Genomic DNA, 8,445 nt, shown 5'->3' on the forward strand with positions numbered 1-8,445 from the left:
AAAAAAAACAAATTAAGAAAACATAATGAGGGGCTGGGGATTTAGCTCAGCGGCAAAGTGCCTGCCTGGCAAGTACAAGGTAGTGAGTTTGGTTCCCGGTGCCGGAGAAAAACCAAAAAAAAAAAAAAAAAAAAAGAAAACATAATGACTTTTTGTTCACATAACTTAAGAAAACATTTTGAAACCTGTAACAAATGTGGCCTCAAAACTGTTAGCATAAATTTTGCCTGTGTTGGACAATCGGAATTACATTTTAGGTGTTTGACTTTTAGAAGAGTATTTTCAGTTTTGCTAAGATTTTAAAAAAAAGTTCCGGCTGCCTCAAACTCACAGCAATCCTCCTGCTTCAGCCTCCAGAGTGCTGGGAACAGAGGCATGTGGCCACCAAGCCCAGCAAGAATTTGTTAAGACCTTAAAGACTCTTGGACACCAGAGTTGGTTGAACGTTGAGGTAATGTGGCACATATTAACACATTCATTTTTCTAGTTAAAGGAATAGAGATGAAAGGAGAGAAAAACCAATTTCCAGCAAACAGAAGTTTTGACAAATATTTTAAATGAAAGAATGCTGCAGACGGTTAACTGGGAAAGTCTTCAGAAGAAAAGAAAATGCGTTTGGAGACAAGGAGGGAAAGCTGCATGCACCAAGGAGGCATCTGTCAACCCTAGTGAGGAAAGCAGAACTGCAGAGGTTACAAAAGGGCGCTTACGCAGAACCACCTCCTCCCTGCCCGACCCACGTCCAGCTCTTCCTGCTCTTTATCCAGTCGTCTTTCCTTCCACCACTGCAGCTTCCCCGGCACTGCTCAGCCCTGCTGTGGACGGGAATGTGTAGATCGCATCTGTGCTCCAGCTGTGGCCTATGAGGCATGGTTCTTTCTGAAGAGGGTGGGTTTGGATTTCCTGAACCTAGGAAGCTATTGATCACATTCAGCACAGCTACCAAGCATCACCTTGGCAGTCTTGAGTGTCTCCTCTGAAGTACTCAGGATGTAATCACATGCATAACTTTCATCAGTGTCTTCATTGTCTATTCTTTTTATATTAAGCACTAATTATGTATATACTCTGAGTATCATATAGATGACCCATGGCGACAGGCGTAGGTCTGAGGGTAACTACTCACTTGTGGGATAATTGCATCTATTTTAATATTATTGATGCTTTTTAAACAAAAGTGGGTGTTAATTTGTGGCCACAAAAGGAAAAAAAAGTGTTTTGCTGCTGAAATTAATGTAAAGTACATTTCTGCCTATGACAGTTCATCCTAAAAGGGCCTGTTTGAGAAGCAGATTATCCTCATTAATGGGAATAGATTGTACATTGTTTGTGTATCCTCTCCCACTCCGCTGGAATATGAGTTCTCTGAGGGTAGTGACATCGGGTTATTTAGGACAGATCCTGGCATAGGAAGACATGTATTGGAAGAACAGAGACGTGCATGTTTAATGGCTATGGTTATAGTAAAGGTTATGAAAATAAACATTGAGAAGAAAGACAAAAATGGCAATGGTTATTGGAAGGTTGTGATTATGAATTTTTTACTAACATTTGCAAACATTTGTTGAAAAGCTTGTAGGTATATATATATAGAGAGAGAGAGAGATAGACAGATAGATATTTTTTTAAGTCACAAATGAAAAAGTATTATATTGGAAATTTGAAACCTGGATTCCAGTACTGACAGCCACGTGAACGTCGGTAAGACTCTGAATTGGTATACCTTCCATAAATGGAAAGTCAGGGTTTCCTATTTCCAGAACCCTGATTCTCCTTCTTGCCCACATCAGTTGCTCCAACCCTTTTCTCTGTAGCTTCTATTCTTCACTCCAGGCCAGGACGTAAAATCATCCTCAAGTGTCAGGAAGTCAATCTAAGTGGGCGGGACTGTTTTCACCACAGGAGTCTTTCGATGATTATTTTCTCTCCAGTGCCAGACTCTGTCATACTCACAGTGACTGCTCTGTTTCTTGGTAGTGTGCAGAGACCTGGCCTCTGCATCCCATTGGCTCAAGCTTCCTGGGACACTCAGAAGGCCCTGAGTCTAGGTGGTGGGAGGAAGAAACACAACAATGCCTTCTGTGACATTCGGCTCCTGCTCTTCTGGTTTGGGTGGAGTGTGGGGCTGGCGCCGGTTGGAGCTGACTTCTCTCTTTCATTGTGTACCACCTTTGTTTCCTGGGGAACACCGGAAAATCTCAGGGCAAGCTTCTGCGGCCCACTGATCAGCGAGTCTGCATAGCTCAGAGGCCAGCCACATGAGCCTGTGTGTTACCGGCTCTATTCATCTTCAGTGGAGCCAACTCGAGTTTGCATGTGTGAGCGCTTTGTGTTTCTAAGATGAGTGACTGAGGCTGGGAGGTGCCTGAAGAATTCACCTGTAGTGAACAAGTTTAATGTCACAGTGGCCTCTTGGTTCCAAAATCTCGAATTCTAAGAAACAGTTTCTTTATTTCATCTGCATGTCAACTTGTGACACATAGAAGTCCCAATTTTGTGATAAGGACATAATCTCTTTGTTCCAGTAAATCAACTATTTCCTAAAAGTCTTTCAAATGAATATACAAGTGCACTGGCTAGGACTATAAAATGTCAACCTGTTTGCACAAAATCAGTAAAAATAATCTAGCTTTTGAGCACAGATGAGATGTTAGGACAGTGGGGAGATGTCTGTGGTTGGAAGAATCATTTTTAGCATTAGATGAGCACAAGTCAGATGTCTAAAGCAGTCCTTGGTGTATAGTAAATGCTCAAAAAGTTACTGTTTGTTGTTTTATTACTATATGTATTATATATATTTGTAGACCTTTTCCCTCTGGGAGGGAATAGTATTTCTCAGGACAGAGATTTTTGCCTAAACCATTGTTCAAAAAAATTACAAGTATCACCTTAATTTAACCCAAGTTTTGTGGTAGATTTTCCCTGATACCATATAAACAGAGGAAAGTACATCTGTCATCACTAATGTATAGTATATATTGAATAAGATCTCCCAGGGGCTGAGATTTTAAAAATGCTCCATGCACACAATTCTTGACTTCAGGGATCTTGTGTTCTAATTATGGAGCCTGGAGTTAATGAGGAAAAAAGATTTTAAACTGTAATAGCAGAAAAGCATCCATAAGAGTTCTTGTTTTTTATTTTGTTTGGTTGGAGTTAGCACATATACCTGGCCCTGGCATTTTTGTTCTTTATAATACACATCTGGAAAAGATGTACTGCAAAGGATTTTAGGATTCCTCTAATATGATTGTGATGGATGCTGGTGTCTGTGATGCCGGACCATGACATGTACTTCAGTTACTTTGCATTTCAGGGTTAAGATGATGTGCACCTCGACTGCTCTTGAGACTAGGAAATGCCCACATCCCCAGCCAATCTGCCTCACCCTAATCTCCTGCCTCAGTTCTACTATAGCAAATGGGCTCAGAGCTGCTAAGACCCAAAGGGCCAATGGTGGGCAGTGAACACTGGAATTGAATTTCATCTAAAAGTACAAAGGAAATTGTCTCCCACAGGGCAGGAATCCTGCCCACTGCCACTGTGGGTATCTCCTTCTGCCCCTCTGTTCTCTTGAGGGTGGCTACCTAGCCTGGTAGTGAGTTGGAACTTTCCCTGGGTAGTGGGTGTGTGATACCAAAGGATAACTGATTTCTGGGGAAGGGTGGACTGGCGCAGATGGAGGAAGTGTTCCCAGGCTAGCCCTGGCTACTTCCCAAATGCCTACATTTGGAGGGATTTCATTACCCACATAGAAAGCACAGGCATGCCGATCTAAGGTCAGTGGACTAAGAGCTTTTCTTTCCTCCAGAATTCAGAATATTAGCAAAGTCCCACTCACTGTGCTAAGCCTGTGATCCATCTAAGTTCTCTTCCCTGGCACCGTGTGTGCTTTCTCTGGCAAACCTCTCCCTAATGCATGCCATTCCAAAACACTTCACTTCCTTGAAAGGTGCAGTCCAAAGAAAAGGAGACCTGAGTGTACCAGCCTGTCCTCAGTTCAGGAAAGGACCTGGCCAGGCAGCCTTGAAATTTAATTCTCGTGTTTATCTCTAGGAACACCAAGCTAGATAGACTGGAAATGTTAGTTCTGTCAAGGCTGCTGCTTCACAATCATCAAGAGGTAATGCTTAGCCGGGCGTGATGGCACATGCCTAAAGTCCCAGCATTCAGGAGGCTGAGGCAGGAGGATCACTGCAAGTTTGAAACCAGCCTGGGCTCCATAGTGAGCTCAAAGGCCAGCCTGAACTACAAGCTAGGGTGGAGCTAGAGTCGATCTCATATCTTCACTGATACTGAAATGTAGAAAGTGTCATCTTTATGATCAAGTTGTGCTCTTAAAGTCTACTGACTGAAAAGCGTCCTTGGAACTAAGCATATATCATATCCTCCCCGCCAAATAATGATCACCTTTTGTTTCATTACTTTTTTGCATTTGATATTGATTTTCTTGGGATCTTGGTTTTTGGGAGTCCATAACATTAAAAATTTAAATATATTCATCTAATACATCCACATGAACAAAAACCCAACTCATACAAGGCTTTGAGCCAAAATGGTAGTATCCTCACCTCTGATTCCTACTGTCCAGAAAAAAAAATACTTTATAATCTTTTAGCTATTTGTTTCTAGGACTGACCTCTATGTTTCTACCTAGCTATGTAGGACAGCGATTTCTTGATGTCTTCAAGCTTGAGTGTTTTCTTCTTTCCTTCCTTCCTTCCTTTCTTTATTCCTTGCTTCCTTCCTTGTTCTGTATTTATTTACCTATTTTTCTTTTATTTGTTTGGTTGTTTTTGCAGTACTAGGAATTGAACCCAGAGCCTCACACATGCCAGGCACCACCCAGCTACATCTCCAGAACTTTCTTTTCCAGACAGGCTCTCCCTGTGTTGCCCAAGCAGGCCTCAAACTTATCTTCTTCCTGTCTCAACCATAGCTGGGGTTACAAGCGTGTGCCGTTATACTCAGCAGATTTGTATTTTAATTGTACAAATGTATAGGGTACTATGTGGTAATTCAATACATTTATACACTATATAATGATCAAATCAAGGAAGTTAATATTTCTAGTTCTTTAGACATTTTAAAATTTCTTGATTAACATAGTAACCATATGTACTTAAGGAGTTCAGTGTGATATTTAATACACACGTATAATATGTACTGATTAAATTAAGATAATTAACATTTCCATCTCCTTATCATTACTTTGTTTGGAGCCCTTGGGCTCCTGAAAGCTTAGGTATTTTCTATTAATGTGGTAGGAGGGAAGCAGGATTTAGCTCCCCTACATACCCGCTCCTTTCCCAACCTTCACATACTTTCCCTCTAATAGAGACGTGGCATCATTTCTGTTACAGAAAATTTTTGCATGCATTTTATTTTGACTACCTCAATATCATTCATATCTAAGTCACAGAGTGGACAAAGAAGAAATTGACATCCTTACGTAACTTCATGCTTTTCTTGGAGTTAGTAATTGCTTCTCTTTTCTATTTCATTTGCTTGTGATTTTCTTTGAACTGTTATTCTCCATCCTCACTCAGGCCATGATTCAGGTTTGCAAAAGCAGTAACAGTTCTCAGCCCGACCTCACTTTTTAACCACGAGATGCAGTTCTTTAAAAAGAAAAAAAATTGGCTAATCAAGAAAGCCTAAATTTTTTAGACATCTTTATTGATAGAATGAGCAAAAATATTCCCTATTGTTTTTCCTGATTTCTACCAAAGCCCTTCCATTAATTTTCTTCAATGGAAAAGTATCTTTTCCTTTTTTAAAGCAGAACTGAAACTACTGGAAGCACGCACACACACCAAAAAAAAACCGAGTCCAAGGAGAACACAGGTATATTGTATCAGGCAAATAGACTATGTAATAAGCATTGTTAAGATATTTGAAACAAACATACCTCTTGCTATGCATCACAGCCTCAGCCCTCTCAATTCCATGAGCCATGTATGTGCTGGTGTGTTTCACTGCTGGGGTTCTGAAATGACAGGTTGAAATTACTAGGTAATGGTTAAATAACCAGCCTTGAGGAACAAAGGCTCTCTCAGATATTCTCACACCTCTACCTTTCCCGCTAATGTCAGGGAAACAAAGTGAAGTCCAAGGCCTCATAAGCCCGTCTTCAGTAGGGAATCTCCCTTTTTGTTTCTTATGGTGGTAACACAAACTTGTATTTTTTTAATTCATTGTTCCTTATGGTATTTGAGTAAAACCAGTTGACCTAGCTCGTATAAAATAAACATAGGTTGATTGTGGAAAGGCTACAAGGAACTGTTTATTCATAACTTAAAAGATCAGAGTCAGGTCAAGAAATAATGAACATTAGTGAAATCCACATACTTTTTATGCTTATTAACTGTGAAGCAGTGTTTTTATGGGGGAAGGCTCTATTGTGAAATCTGACAGCAAGATAAGGTGATTCCTTAAAAAAAAACAGCATCTGATCATTTCAACATGTAAAGAATGCTACCCCCTTCAAGACAGTTATCTTGAGAGATTCCACTGTGAGACAGTTATGCTGCCATTATACAAAGTAGTTTCTGAAACACCTTGAAAAAAAGCTTCTAGAATAACCTTCAGCACCTGGGTAGGGTTGCCAGACAAAGTACAGGTGCCCAGTTCAATGTGAATTTAATATAAGCATGAGAATTACTTACACTTAAAAATATTTGTTGTTTGTCTAAAATTCACGTTTTACTGGGCACCCTGTTCTCTTGTTGCCGCTGTTTTTGCCAACTCTGGCACTTTTGCGTAGATAACTTAACTGATGCCAATCTTCCTGGGAGGGTGTTGAGATTTTAGATAACATCTAAAATCTTCCACAGTGCAGTCCAATCCCAAGAAGGATAAAGTCATGTTTGCTGAAGAGTAACATTACAACGTAAGCAGGCAGGTTTCCCAGCAGATCTTGTAAAGTGGCTCTGACAGAACTGCTTGCACAGATCTCTAAAATAACTTTAGTCCAAGGCAGGGTTTGGAAGCATAATTAGCCTCCCAAAATAATCAGTGAGGAAGGTAGTCAGATTCTGAGCTGGAACCAAGGCAGAGCCATACACTGTGGATAGTATTAAGTGCTACGCTCACATTAAAGATTAGCATTCACCCTCTGAACCTTTTACATGTCTGGCTCTGAGTCCTGGCTTGGTCTTATCATTTGGTGTAACCTTATAAAACCTTTTGCTGTGATTTGGAAGAACTGTTTGAAAAAAACAGCTTCACCAGACAATCAAATGCATTTATTCCCTGGTGAATTAATTTTCTCCATGAAAAGCTTTGCTCATTTATGTTACTTTCATGTCTCCTCTGAGAGATAGGAAGCTGGAGGTGTTCGGTGTTACACACTGTGGAGGGTCACCTGAACGACTCTCCTCGAAAGAAGAGCAGTTATCTCATTTTGGCTAAACCTGGCCCTACTTCCATGTACTGATAAGTGCGCAGTTGGCTAAATTTTGTCCTTGTCCCCTCAACTGGCTTTAAACAATGCAAATGGGTCTAGCGGAGGTGATGATGTGTAGTCTTTAAAGCAATGCGACAGGGCTGGGGATTTAGCTCAGCGGCAAAAGCGCCTGCCTGGCAAGCACAAGGTCGTGAGTTCGGTTCCCGGTACTGGAGAAAAACAACAACAAAACAAAAAAAATTAGCATAAAGCAATGCGACAGGTCAGTGTGGCCCTGCCCTGTATCTCCCAAGGAGCATGCGTGAGCCAGGCAGGAGTGAGAGCAATGCTCCACACTGTCAGCTGAGATCAAGCCTTGAGGTAAAAGGCTGGGGCTTCCCAGGACATAAAAAATTACACCTCGGAGCTGAAGCACTGACCCCAAAAATTAGATACTACCCCAAACTGTGTTATGCAGATTACTCTTTCCACATAGCCTTCTCTCTGCATATGGCAGAGGTGACTTCGGGCCTGCTACCTAGCCCAGCTCACAGCACTCGCCTACTTCTCACCATTCTCACGGTCACTCATCCTCAAGCCACTCCCTTCTTCACGAATTAATAAAACCCAGTTCGGCTCTGGGTCAGGGCCTTTGTTCAGGTTAGCCGTCATCCTAGCTGAACTTAGGATCCCCTTGGCTCACCACTACTTTAGATATATAATTGTGTCTTTATTTACACCATGGTTTGCACTTGGAGTGGTAGATTGCAATTAACTCACTAGAATTCCAATACCTTTCCTTTGGGATTACAAATACAAACTTCTCAGACTGTAATGAGGGCTAAGAAGGACTCTCTAAAATACACAGTCTTATTCCTGAAGTTCTTGGCAATGGGCTATTCCATAAATACTGGCATATCATAGGCACTCCATGACCTAATTGTTAGTGTTATTGTGGTCGTATGGCTTTCACAACAGCATCATTATATTGGCATGGCAGGAATTGGTTTCCAGCTTTCTCAGTACAGCTATAGTGGATCAGAGAGACTGAGTTACTT

General features: G+C 41.2%; 1 long non-coding RNA gene across 1 annotated transcript; it reads right to left on the reverse strand.

Moving 5' to 3' along the window:
• Positions 1–492: 492 nt before the first annotated feature.
• LOC102025756 lies at positions 493–7,490 on the reverse strand. The gene is made up of 3 exons (XR_001235799.1): positions 5,912–7,490; positions 5,453–5,621; positions 493–2,378 (listed from the first exon to the last, which is right to left on the reverse strand). It is a non-coding gene; the product is annotated as an uncharacterized LOC102025756 (long non-coding RNA).
• Between the last annotated feature and the right edge of the window lie 955 nt (positions 7,491–8,445).

The sequence above is a fragment of the Chinchilla lanigera genome, unplaced genomic scaffold (genome assembly GCF_000276665.1).
Source record: "Chinchilla lanigera isolate Chin_1 unplaced genomic scaffold, ChiLan1.0 scaffold00004, whole genome shotgun sequence".
Taxonomy (NCBI): Eukaryota; Metazoa; Chordata; class Mammalia; order Rodentia; family Chinchillidae; genus Chinchilla; species Chinchilla lanigera.